This window comes from Phaenicophaeus curvirostris, chromosome 5, assembly GCF_032191515.1.
Source record: "Phaenicophaeus curvirostris isolate KB17595 chromosome 5, BPBGC_Pcur_1.0, whole genome shotgun sequence".
Taxonomy (NCBI): domain Eukaryota; kingdom Metazoa; phylum Chordata; class Aves; order Cuculiformes; family Cuculidae; genus Phaenicophaeus; species Phaenicophaeus curvirostris.
Genome location: NC_091396.1, coordinates 34,683,667 through 34,694,368, shown reverse-complemented (window position 1 = coordinate 34,694,368; position 10,702 = coordinate 34,683,667). Strand labels below are relative to the sequence as shown.

General features: G+C 37.0%; 1 long non-coding RNA gene across 1 annotated transcript; it reads right to left on the bottom strand.

Moving 5' to 3' along the window:
• Positions 1-670: 670 nt before the first annotated feature.
• LOC138720752 (uncharacterized) lies at positions 671-9,293 on the bottom strand. Its single transcript, XR_011337466.1, has 3 exons — positions 9,212-9,293; positions 1,399-1,467; positions 671-837 (listed from the first exon to the last, which is right to left on the bottom strand). It is a non-coding gene; the product is annotated as an uncharacterized lncRNA (long non-coding RNA).
• Between the last annotated feature and the right edge of the window lie 1,409 nt (positions 9,294-10,702).

The window sequence follows — 10,702 nt, the reverse complement described above, 5'->3', positions numbered from 1 at the left end:
TGTCCTTAATGAGAAAAACAAACATCCTCTTCACTATCATAATTTCATCAGAGACTGACTTAAATGATTCAATAAATGACACATCGTGTAGAATGAAACTTTGGAATATGTGTCAGCTCACCAGGGAGAACAGAGACTGTGGGGACACCTGGACACATCAGCTTTGACAGAACTTTTCCCTCAGTACTTCATCCTTATCATCTTCACTGATGCCAGCATATAGGAGCAATGCATTTATGGGGAGCTGTATCTGGCCAGCAGTCTATAATACAGACAGACCTGAAAATATACCTATGTCATGTCTCTGGAGAGACCGTATAGCAGCCTTCCAATACTTAAAGGGGGCCTACAGGATAGATGGAGAAGGGCTCTTTGCCATGGAGTGTACTGATAGGATAAGGGATAATGGTTTTAAGCTGGAAAAGGACAGATTTACATTATAAAGTAGGAAGAAATTTTTAATGTGATTGTGGTAAGGCACTGGAACAGGTTGCCCAGAGAAGTCATGGATGCCCCATCTCTGGAGGTGTTCAAGGCCAAGCTTTGAGTGACTTCATCCAGTGGAAGGTGACCCTGCCTATGGCAGGGGGGGTTGGAACTGAATGACCTCTAAGGACTCTTCCAACCCAAACCATTCTATGACTCGATGATTTAAGATAGTTCTGAGCTATCCCAAATATTACTAAGTAAGAGTTGGTGAGCTGGCAAGAAATGTACAAGAGGATCCAGCGGTAACCCTACACAAAACATTGACTGTATCTTTTAATTGTAGAAGTTAATCCTTATGTCTCTGTTCTTCTTCCCACCTCTTGCAAGTTATTGTGTCCTCCTTGCAGCCTGGAATTAGAAGGAGTAAATTTTAGACTAAGTAGATTTTCATCAAAGTACACAGGAATACAAACAAGTCTTGCTAGAAATTCTTTTGAGCATTTCATTATGCCAGTTAGCCAAAATTTAGGGCCCTGTAACTTGACATTATTTATGCCAGGTATCATTATCTGGCAATTTGCATATTGCACAATGAAAGGGATACAATCCAATCATGGAACAAACATGATTCAATACTGCTGTTTAAAGCACCTTATTTGACACAGAGAAGAAAACTGTGTTATAATCTTTTGGCATGGAAATCAGTCATCCCACAGACCCTATCTCCTCCCATGCCTTAAAGCATACGTTCCTACAGCCTGTCCTATGGCCACTCGTTTCATGATGCAGGAAAGATGGATTGAGAGAAAATTTTTATTTTCCACATGGAAACGCTGAAAGGATAAGTAGCTAGTAGTTTACAATGAGGACAAAAAAAAACAGCAAATGTGATAAAATTATACAATATACACTTCTACACAAAATTAATAAGCATACTAAGATATTAAAGGACTCCCACATATAACTTACCTATCCCACAACACTGCAGTTTGAACATCATGTAAAGCTCTATATACAGACTTGGTATGTTTGTCATTTCTGTGAAAGGTACAAGAGAAATACAAAACAATACTGAGTACTGATCAGTTTTAAAAACATCATCTTTTTCATGGATTTCCTAAAATACATAAAATTACCGGTAATTCCACTGGTTTCTGGTAGCTACCTACATTGAAGGAATTACCTTAGAGTTTAAATACTGCAAAATTAGTGGCCTTTCCAGGTATTTTTATTGTTGCCTACATATCTGATTAAATAAAGACACAAAAATAATAAGTTCAGAGAATAAAAGAGATGGTAAACGTAAACAGTTACTCATATCCAGATTCCCTCACTCGGTTGCTTACACACAATAGAAAATAATGGCAGCATCTCAGACACTAGGCTGGTTTGGAAAGGATTTAAATGGTGACTGGATATTTAACTCAGTCTCTCATTTTTTTGGATTATACTAACATTCAAAATATAAACTCTGTAAATTTCAGCATCAGAAAGTTTTTACCAGCTAGAGTTTTTTTAAGTGACCTGGTGATACATTCCCCTCTTTTTCCTGGTAATAAAGTAGAAAAGGAAGCATGTTATATCTGACCACACGGTGTAGATTGTTTCAGATAATAAACTAGCTTTGAACTGAAATGGAGTCAAAACAGTTGGTGCTCATTTCAACAGAGCAATTGATGCTTCTTTTACCAAGCCAGGTCAACATTTCCTTGAAGTTTTCAAACACTAAGAGATGTTTTGCGCGTTGGTGCATCAATGTAAAAGGAGGCTAAGATTTCATCATACAAGCTGTTTTATTCCTGTTTTCAGGTACCTGCGTACCTCGGTAACAAAAAAAACAACATGATAAGAACCAAGAGTGATTGAAATAAACTGTGGGGATGGGACAAATATGTGCCAGTTTGTTTCATAAGATGAGGTCTAACAAAGTAGTACATTAGAAATTAGTCACTACAGAAGTCAGCCATTCAGCTTCTATGCGTGATTCATTCCAAAAGAAGCTAGATGCCTGTATATGCCAAGGCCTCCTTTGAGAAAATAATGTATTTTGTGATTTGTATTGTTTCTCTACGTAAGTATTGGGCAACAGTTTAATCTTAAACAGATCGGTTTTCCAGACTTTAATTTATTAATAAAACATTAATAGGCAATTCAGAAAGCAGTACACCACAGCACTTAACTTGAAACAGGAATGTAAGATTATCAAGTACTCACATGATTTGAGCAATACTGCTGCTTTTAAAGTGTATATGAGTTACGGCTGTTGGAAGCAGCTGTTTACTCAAATACAGTGCTTGGTAACCCCAGTTTATTTATTTATGTAATACCCCACAGGTCAATCCCTCAAGCCTGTCAAACCAAGGGCAGTTTCTTAAACAGTAGTAGAGTCCAATAAAGAAATATTTATTTATATTGTTGGGTATTGAATAGTGCTATATATGTTCAATAATAAAGAACTTTGATATCTACAATGCCGTTAATCTGGGAGACTTCAGCAGCACTTAGCAAAATACAAAACAAAACAAAAAGCCCTTGGAAACAAAATTAGTTAGTCTCATTGCCTAACCGATTGATCTAGGAAGTTCCTGCCAAACATTCATGTCTTACTATCTTTTCCAACTTTTAAGAGTTTTTAATCTTTTTTAAAATTACTCCATAAAGTGGCAACGCACAGCGTTATGCTGGATACCTCATCAACAGAAGAGTGTTTTGGGAACCACTAAATTTAAAACTGTTGCATGGAACTTTGCCCTTGACCTGTATAACTCTGCAAGCCAAGCAAGCACACATGACTGAGAGTCCTGGCAGTAAAAGAAACACTGAATAACATCTTGAAGAAGGCTGTCACAATGTTTAGCATGCAGATAACAGATGATCTGTGGTATATGTCTCCACCACGTCAAGAAAAGCCAGGTCATTAATACCACCACCCCACTTGCAGACCTGTACACCCGCACAAGCCCTGGAAGAGCACTTCTCAGCACTCCTTACAGACTCCAGCCAGTGGAGGCTGCTACAGAGGAGAAGAAATAGGGAGGCAAGACCTGTACAGAGGAGTGGCTTCTAACTCCAGCTTCTCCTACTGCAGTAGCTCTTCCACTACACCCTGCTGTGGCAGCCAGGAGAGACGAGAAGCATTTCTTTTACTCCCTTTCCCTACCAGGCCCAGGGAAGGCACAGCTGAACCATGTTACTCAAGGGCTTATGGAAAGGCAGAGCCAGAAAACTGAAAACTCTTTCATTTATCAAGGTTTCTCTGATAAGTCTCTTATATTGTGACTTACAACACCATTTCTCCTAAGACTCTACTCAAATTTGGACAAAATTAAAATCGACAGTTCACATTTCCTGAATGGGAATGCATAGCTCAGCAGACACACTCCCAGGTATAGTGCTCTGGACATCTTCACCCCTGTGAGAATTGACATTACAAAGGTAGATAGTCATTGAATGTCACATGAATGCAAACTGGTAAGAAAAGTCAATTACAATTGGATGAGAAACCCAGGGCGAGAGTTTGGAAGTGAGATGAAATTGATCTAGGTGGTTCAAAGGGAGGTGATACATAACAAGAACAAATCAGATATTAGGCTGATGCAAAAATAATTACTGGTTTTGTCAATGTAAACTGTGATGCTTATTTTGGATTAAACTTTTATTTCACTGTGTCCATATAGCATGCCACTTTAAAGTGTAAAATTCACTCTAGTTACTTATGCTAATGGTTTTGTTTTCAATGTTTATTGTTTTTTATATTACAGCATCAAATTAAATATGGAGGGAAAAGCAAATCTGAGTAATTTTGTTGCATGATTTCAAAAGGTGATGTAAAGCAGTGGCCACTGCTGGCAATTTCAACCAAGCATGTGGCCAGGGGACCATCAACAAACATACAGCTCAACATCGGTTCCAAAACTTTTCTAATTCAAAGCAGAGTCTTGAAGATGACAAGGGCCACAGACTTCCTTCTGCAATAGATGAAAACCAGTTGAGGGCCATTATTGAAGTGGACCCATGCAGAACAATTTAAGAGCTTGCACAAGAACTAAACATTGACCATTCAGCTGTTGCTTGATGTTGCACTAAGTCAAAAAAGCATAAAAAGGGTGCCATACAAGGTGAAAAGTAAAAAAAAATCACCATTATGGTTTGCTCTACCCTTCTTCCGTGCAACAAAAACAATCCATTTCTTGGTTGCATCATGACGTGATGGAGAACAGGTTCTATATGAAAACCAACAGTGTTCCACACAGTGGCTGGACTGAGATAAATCACCAAAACACTCCCCAGAACCAAAGCCTTATCAAATGAAGGTGTTTATGGTCATTGTTTGTTTGTTGGCAAGTGGAATCTTTCACTGAAGCTTCTTGATTCCTGGTGAAATCATCACAGCAGAGAAGTATTGACAGGAAAACAACAAAATGCACCAAGAACTGCAACATTTACATCCAAGACTGGTGAATCAAAAAGGACCAATTCTTTACATGACAATGCCCAACCACCTGTCTTGCAAATGACTCTGCAGAAGCTGTACAAATGGGGCTATAAAACTCACCTAGCTCACTAACCATACCTCTCTCCCACTGATTATCACAAATTCAAGCATCTCAACAACTTCCTGCAAGGGGTTTCCCGCAAACAAGCAGCATCTCAACATGTGCTGAAAGAATTCGTCAGTTCAGGAATCTACAATTCTATACTACCAGAATAAATAGACTTGTTTCTTGTTGGCAAAAAATGGATAGATTCTAATGGTTCTTATTTTCCTAATTTTTTTTTTATGCTGAGAAATACTGCTTTAAAGTTGATGGTTAAACACAGCAATTATTCTTGCACCAACCTTATTATAGTGACCAGGCAAGGGCTGGGAACAGAGACCAGAGGTCACATGAGAGATGTACACCAAGACAACAATGAGAATGATGCTGAAATGAAGAAAATAAAAAGCAGAGACTAGGCCTAAGTAAATGAAAGGAATGAGACTGGACAAGTAGTTGTAGTAGGGGAGAGAGAGGACTGTGACAAAGACAGGCAGAAGCTGATGAGCAGCAGATTTGAACCAATGGAAATCTACTAACACCCTCCTTCCCTCACATCATGATATTCTGAAAACCAATGAGGTGTTCCGGGATTACAGTTATGGACATCAGAAGAAATGCACTGTGAAAAAAAACCATCTCAGTATACCGAAGAGAATTTCAGTGGTATACACTAAAATAACACGGAGCCATACATTGCAGCTGCAAAGAGCATAATTAAAAATAACCCTTTTGCTAAGTGAAAGCCACTTAGATTTTACTGTGGGTGAGGCAGAAAGCTTCTGGAGAAAACAGCCTGTTTCATATGACTAAAAGTAATGTGTGTATACCCATACATAAGGAGACTAAAGCTTAATTCTGGCATTTCCTAATTTTTGCAAGTGTCACATTTAACATCAGATATCCTGCATATGGGTATGTTTTTAGACTTAGATGGAAGAGTGACTGTGCAAGTCCATAATGAACAATATAAAACTGAAATGTTGATCTTTCTAGGCCTTGTGAATAGTAACTTGTGTTACCTTTCTTTTCTCCAGGAAATACATAAATAAATGAAAAAGATCAAATGCTTGAAAATGTCAACAAAATACACAATGCTGAAAAGGTTACACTTCTAAACAGATATTAACAAAATGTTTATAGTACTTGAGGGAAACAAGTGACCTCTATTTGCTAGAAAATAAGTAACTTCTAACAACAGGCCTTTATACTGGACATTCAAACAATCTGTGGTTTCAACACATCATAATGATCTGAAACAATTTATGAAAAAGTAATCTTGAAGACAAGGATTTATTTCCCAAAGAATAATATTAACTATTACTGAATAATAAAAGTATCTACAAGCTGGGACTTATTTTTAGCTGAAAACAATTCATGTTAAGGAAGCGCAACCAGATGAGCGTCAAGAATGATAAATGGAATGGGGTTTTATGTGCACCATAAATATAACCAAGGATTGTACTCTGATACGATAACAAGGGAAGAACAAATGTTTGTGTTTAGAGGAATTAGTAAATCCAGTACCATCTCCTGTACATTAAACTTCAAAATATTCTAAGGTCACCAACCTTGAAAAGATAAGGTGAGTATTTTGGTATTTTCAGTAGAATAGAAAGTAATATCTATTCAAAAATTCTTGCACCTGGCATAAACATCACTCCTGCAATGCAACATTTTTGATGGAGAATGTCCTATGAAAGCCATTCTGCTAGAACAGCATAAGCATCGTTCTATATATATCTGCATAGCATGCTATGATGTTGATGTAATATACAACATTGTTTTCAAATTGATCTGCACTTTTATTCATCTTGCATTTGTTTAAGCATCAGCTTTAAAGTGTCATATTCAATCAGAAAGCTTTTTACTACACTGGAATTAAATATGCATTCCATAATTCTTGTAACAAAAGTGTGGCACAGACATTTGTTATACAGGTAGTCCTATGAGGACTGTTATAGCCATTTACAGATGAAGGAGTTGAGAAACACTCCTGAAAGTCTCCCAGGGAGGGAGAAATGGTGGTAATTGCACGTTCTTCACTCTCACTTCTAAACTGTCCCATTAAAAACAAACAAACAAGCAAACAAATAAATAAATAAACCAGAATTAGTTGAGCTCTTAATCTTTGCAAAACAGTCACAGAGAAGCAGTTAGTGGCAACCTAATTACTACAAAGAACGCAGTTTTCAGCTAACAGCTGAATTTCCAGGTTCCTGCAAGTCAGAAATTTGGATAGGATTATTATAAAATGTAGCTGTTTTTCATATGTCAGGTAACTGTATTTGCATGATGAGAGGGTCAGAGCAAAAACACATTAAAATCATACTTAAAGTTATAGCAAACGTATCTACTTACTGAAAAGAAATACAAAAAAATTGATTATGATAATGGTAGCAGCAGCAATAATAATCTCCTACCCACATTTTTGTCTCCCTTTTTCCAGATTCCTGTGTTTTATTCTTGTGCTTTTGTCAGAGGAGAGGGTTTAGGGACTTTTTCCCTTCTATATCTCAGTTGCAAAAAATAAGGGTGAAAGGACAAATGGAAAAATCTTGGAAATGCTGATGGTTTCTGTGGTGAGATGGTGTTTGCATTTCTAGAAATTCTCACATCACCTTAAAAAACTGCAACTCTTCAGCCAAGTCCTGCCTTAAATGTGTATTAAAATAGAGCATGATTTAAAAAAATGTAAAGGGACCGGCATATGCCTTTTGAAATACTGAAGGAAGAGTCCCTTCATGAATCTGACAGGGCAAGTGGGAGAAATAGAAATCTAATTTCTGCAGATTTTTTTTTAATACAAAACCAAACAATTTTTATTAATTATTATTTCAATAAAAATCTACGGGGATGTTAGAAATATTTTTTCTCTGTGTGTTTGGAAAGGGGGTTTATCTGACAAAATGCTTCCTTAGAATATATACTTTCATTTTCCTATGAGAATAAATACCCTTTTTTCCTTAGAAAGCCTTTTATCTTTCATTTTGGCAAATATTATTAAAAAATTAACTCAAACAAACTTGATTTGCATTTCAGCTTATTTACAATAAATATATAGACTTTCCAGGTTAATTTTTTAGAGGTATCTGTAAAGTGCTGGTAATACAAACATTTGGCAGATAACAGTGGATAACGCATCAACTCATCTTAGTGCCATTAAGTTGAAAATAGAAATTTGCCAATGACATTGCACAAAATTTCAGAGAATGTGATGTTTCAGTGGTATTATTATAGTTTTTATAGTAAACATGATTCATCTTTAATTATTCTACACTGCTTCTCTGTATACAAATGCAGAGTCTTTCCATTTATCAGTTGCTACTTGTTATGCCCCTCCTTTTCAGGAGGAGGGAGGGGGAGCTGATCTCTTAAGTGTTTCCGTGGTAGCACAAAAGTGCTTACAATCACCTTAGGGGTTTACTCAAAATTCCAGACTTTACCTTGAGCTCAGTCAAAGTCACAACAATTTACAACAACTTGGAGAACTATTTTTTTACAAATAGCAGTGGTTCATATACAGTCAATGTCACGCAAAAGTGCCAAAAGGAAGTGAGGTAGATTTGAAAAGAGAGAATAAGCATGGAGAGAGATAAAAAAAGAAAAGAGAAATAGCAGGAAAGGGGGAATATAACAGAAAAATAATCACCACCTAAATGTATCCAGCAAAGATTTCAGCAGAAAACATGGTCCATGGGGCAGTGGGCACATGTGGGCTTTTTGACATGGGCTATTTATAGAGGAGCTATACAATGCACACAGAGAAGGGGTCTTCCCAAGCTTATAGAGTATCCCTGCTTGGAGAGTTCTTGAAGTGGAGCATGCATAAAAGTCCCTCTGAAAGGTTCCAGAATTGGGTCTGGGGGCTTTAGCAGTGACTCACAGTTCAAAAGACCCTTTCCAGACTAGACAATGCTTGAACTCTTTGGGTGCATATGTGCAGTCAGGGGCGCTCTGCCTCTTCAGCTCAGTCAGAGTGATTCAGCAGTTTTCACTTATGTATAAGGTGCAAAGTCCCCTCCCTTCTCTAACCACAATCCCCAGATACTGGGGTAGCAAGGTGCCAAACTGCATAAAGCACCAAGCACATACAGTTTCACATTAAAAGGAGTGTTTAAGACACACAAACAAATCATTTATAAATTAACCGTTACACTACTATTAGAATGCACTAATGACAGCAGTAGTATTACCCACTACATTATTATCCTCTGCATTGTTTTCTTGCTGAGATGACTTACTTTCATTTCTTCTCATTGTCTATGAACAGCAGCTATACAGTATCAAATAATTCCTTGGCTTTCGTGGAGCAAATCACTCCTGGGCAACCAGAGTAAATTCTGTTTACAGATGAATTTATTTTTAGAGATAGCTATAATAAGAATAAACAATCTCTGACACCTGATATCATCAAGAATAAGCAATCTTTGACACCTGATATCATCAATGATGGAATTTTGGTCCTCTACTATTCACTAATGGATAAAGTGAAAGACGGATAAAATCTCATCCACTTCTTGACACTGACATTTAATATACTTTTCCACAATTCCTTCAATTCTACTTAATATTTGTGATACTCCAATATTGTCCTTCAGTTACTTATTGTCTGCTTATATTTCTGCTATGTATAAACTTTAATCAAAATTTTACTTGTTTCATTTTTTATTTCTTTAACTTTAATTATACTACTTCAGCAAACTGATTCCCACTACCATTACACATTAAAATCTCCATTTGTGTCTTCCTAATTTCCTCACAATATCTTTAGTTTTATTGCTTTCTTTCACTAGGTTTAAAAAAAATTCTTGAAAATGCTCTCATCCTTAAGTACATCCTTAAGTACAAAGCTGTACTTAAGATCTGCACTGTAGAATATATAAAAACAGAGGAGCAAACTTTATAATGGATGTCTGTTTATTCAGGCTGTTCTAAATGTAAACCCTTGCCACTTCAGATCAATTCTACATGAATTACACTTCCAAGATTTGTTTCACGTTCTACATGTCATATATCATTTTCCAAAGAACCATAAAGTAGCTAAGTCTCTGACAACAGGTTTCACCTACAAAACACAAATCTGCTTCTGAAGGCAGATGTATAGGACTGCAACAGCCTAGGCGTATATGCTCAGTTTGTAAATTTGCTGTCCTGGGTAGTAACAAGTGTCATCAGTCATCGGAGCAAAGATATATTTATTTGTGGTGGTATAAAAGAAAATCCTCACTTCTACGAACACCTTCTCAAATCTGCTTTGGAGATAAGCAGTGTAGATGACTTGCTTAAATTTCTACCCCAGAAGTGAAATACTGACTTCACTATGATTCCAAAGCCTTCAAAAGATTAGGAGGGCTTGATACGAGCAGATCTTCAGAAAAAAATGAAGGGAATGTGCTTAGAAACATCAACAGCCAAGAAACATTAGCATCATCTCTGTGTGTGTGTGTGTGTGTGCAGGAACAAAAATCCAGCTCCAGTTCCTACTCCACTCAGAATTTTGAAGAATGAGTGGCATAGGTCTTCTAATGTTTGGCTCAATTATAAGAAGATACAAAATAACCCTGGTGACTTCCTGGAGGAATACAGCTATAAAAACTGAGTAAACCAAATTAAAGAGGAGTAAGACCCTAGTGTTAGCAAGTCTGCATGTATGGCCTACAATCTCAGCCATGGTTTCTGCAGAGCAGGAACAGGTTGTTCCACAAGCCACTTTTGTATTTCCTCACTTCTGA